At 38.8% G+C, this 3,191-nt stretch overlaps 1 non-coding gene across 1 annotated transcript; it reads right to left on the bottom strand.

Annotated features, from left to right (window-relative positions):
* Positions 1-1,670: 1,670 nt before the first annotated feature.
* LOC136122966 (small nucleolar RNA SNORA57) lies at positions 1,671-1,819 on the bottom strand. Its single transcript, XR_010655856.1, has one exon. It is a non-coding gene; the product is annotated as a small nucleolar RNA SNORA57 (small nucleolar RNA).
* Between the last annotated feature and the right edge of the window lie 1,372 nt (positions 1,820-3,191).

The following is a 3,191-nucleotide window of genomic DNA, read 5'->3' as shown; positions in this document are numbered from 1 at the left end:
GGTATAATCTTTTAAAATTGTGAATCACTGTGTTGTACATCTGAAACTTAATGTTGTAAATCAGCTGGATATATGTATATGCATAAATGTATATGTATAACTAATTCACTTTGCTGTACACCTGAAACTAACACAGCATTGTAAATCAACTATACCCCAATAAAAATTAAAACAAAAAAAATACCTCAGTAAAAAATAATAATAATAAAGTGGTGGTTGCTGGAAAAAAGAGAAGTATTATCTTAGCACAAACATAGTATTTTATTAAAGCCTTGCAATAAACCCATGAGGCAGATTGTTGCTATTATCCTTGGCATGGTTATGAGGAAGCTGAGGCATTGAGGTGTTCAAATAATCTTAAAATAAATTCCTCAAGTATATAGCCTTTAGTAGTAATATTAACAATGTAACAACAATTAAGAAAAAACAGCAGCAGTACAGCACATAAGTAGCTAACTGTCCTGCCTCTGGAGTCAGACTGCCTGGGTTCAAATCCTGACTCTACTACTCACCAAGGGTAAAATATTCAACAAGGTGCTCAATATCTGTTTCCTGTTTTAATAGTAAAATAGGGGGTTTTGAAAGGGAGGAGAATTAAATGAATAAATTCAAATAAAATGCTTAGAACAGTGCCTTGCATGTCGTACAAATTCCATATATATTAGACAGTAGTAATAGTAGGAGTAAGAGTAATTGTAGTAGTAACGTTTTTTCCAATGCCAACTACATATTTCATTCAGTCCTTGAAATTACTCTACTGTCCCTTCTACCTTGCGGTAGAAGGACTAATGTTACCCAACTGAACTTGGGTTGACTTCCCTAACATGCAACATAGCCAATCTGCTGATGCTAGGTTGCACTAAAAAAGTACAGCATTCTTCGCAGGGTGCCAAGCAAGGAGAATGGGCAACTAGTTCTCAAAAGACCCCATCCCCGTCAGTGGCATTCAGGGGACGATTTTTAAAGGCGACATTAGGAATGAGGGTTACACGCTGTGTGATCAGCTTGTGGACATTTTTTCTGATTGGCTGCTGATGAGATAACAGGGTGCTGTTTCAGGAACCTTAATTATCAGCCTGGTTCCAAACAGTCTGGGGTCTGTGTGCTTGTGGTCAGCATGTAGTCACCATCCTCCCCTGTTTTTTGGTGGGGTGGGGGAAGGTCTTAGTTTCTGAGGAACAAATCAAAGATATGCATCAGATCTTTATCTGTATCCCTTCAGGAGGAAGCAAGGGTCCTGTGACTGTTTTTTGTTTGTTTGTTTTTTTAACATCTTTATTGGAGTATAAGTGCTTTACAATGGTGTGTTAGTTTATGCTTTATAACAAAGTGAATCAGCTATACATATACATATCCCCATATCTCTTCCCTCTTGCTTCTCCCTCCCACCCCTCTGGTGGTCACAGAGCAACAGCTGATCTCCCTGTGCTATGTGGCTGCTTCCCACTAGCTAGCTATTTTACATTTGGTAGTGTACATATGTCAATGCCACTCTCTCACTTTGTCCCAGCTTACCCTTCCCCCTTCCATGAGCTGAAGTCCATTCTCTACATCTGCATCTTTATTTCTGTCCTGCCCATAGGTTTGTCAGAACCATTTTTTTTTTTAGATTCCATATATATATGTGTTAGCATATGGTATTCGTTTTTCTTTCTTTCTTTTTTTTTCCACCGTATCCCAGCGCTTGAGGATAGAACCTGCAGACTGGAAGCCACTGGTACCAAAGACATGACGCCGAGGGCGCCAGAGCCCTTTCCCTCTGCCTCTGTACATTATGCGGACTGGGACTGCAAGCCCGATCCCCGCCAAGAAAAGGAGGGTTATTTTTCTCTTTCTGACTTAACTTCACTCTGTATGACAGACTCTAGGTCCATCCACCTCACTACAAATATCTCAATGTTGTTTCTTTTTATGGCTGAGTAATATTCCATTATATGTGCCACATCTTCTTTATCCATTCATCTGTTGATGGACACTTAGGTTGCTTCCATGTCCTGGCTGTTGTAAATAGAGCTGCACTGAACATTGTGGTACATGACTCCTTTTGAATTATGGTTTTCTCAGGGTACATACCCAGTAGTGGGATTGCTGGGTCAGATGGTAGTTCTATTTTTAGTTTTTTAAAGAACCTCCATACTGTTCTCCATAGTGGCTGTATCAATTTACATTCCCACCAACAGTACAAGAGGGTCCCCTTTTCTCCACACCCTCTCCAACATTTATTGTTTGTAGAATTTTTAATGATGGCCATTCTGACTGGTGTGAGGTAACACCTCATTGTAGATTTGATTTGAATTTCCCCAATGATTAGTGGTGTTGAGCATCCTTTCATGTGTTAGTTGGCAATCGGTATATCTTTGGAGAAATGTCTATGTCTTTTGCCCATTTTTGGATTTGGTTTCTTTGTTTGCCATTAAGCTGCGTGAGCTGCTTGTATATTTTGGAGATTAATTCTTTGTCAGTTGCTTTGTTTGAAAATATTTTCTCCCATTCTGAGGGCTGTCTTTTCATCTTGTTTATGGTTTCCTTTGCTGTGCAAAAGCTTTTAAGTTACACTAGGTCCCATTTGTTTATTTATTTATTTTTTGCGGTACATGGGCCTCTCACTGTTGTGGCCTCTCCCGTTGCGGAGCACAGGCTCCGCATTGAATCTGTAGATTGCTTTGGGCGGTAAAATAATTTTCACAATGTTGATTCTTCCAATCCAAGAACATGGTATATCGCTCCATCTGTTTGTATCATCTTTAATTTCTTTCATCAGTGTCTTATAGTTTTCTGCATACAGATCGTTTGTCTCCTTAGGTAGGTGTATTCCTAGGTGTTTTATTCTTATTGGTGCAATGGTAAATGGGAGTTTTTCCTTAATTTCTGTTTCAGATTTTTCATCATTAGTGTATTGGAATGCAAGAGATTTCTGTGCATTAATTTTGTATCCTGCTACTTTACCAAATTCATTGATTAGCTCTAGTAGTTTTCTGGTAGCATCTTTAGGATTCTCCATGTATACTATCATGTGATCTGCAGTGACAATTTTACTTCTTTTCCAATTTGGATTCCTTTTATTTCTTTTTCTTCTCTGATTGCTGTGGCTTAAACTATGTTGGATAATAGTGGTGAGAGTGGGCAACCTTGTCTTGTTCCTGATCTTAGTGGAAATGGTTTCAGTTTTTCACCATTGAGAACAATGTTGG

The sequence above is a fragment of the Phocoena phocoena genome, chromosome 4, assembly GCF_963924675.1.
Source record: "Phocoena phocoena chromosome 4, mPhoPho1.1, whole genome shotgun sequence".
Lineage (NCBI taxonomy): Eukaryota > Metazoa > Chordata > Mammalia > Artiodactyla > Phocoenidae > Phocoena > Phocoena phocoena.
The sequence above is the reverse complement of the archived record's forward strand: the minus strand, read 5'-3'. Positions and strand labels throughout refer to the sequence as shown.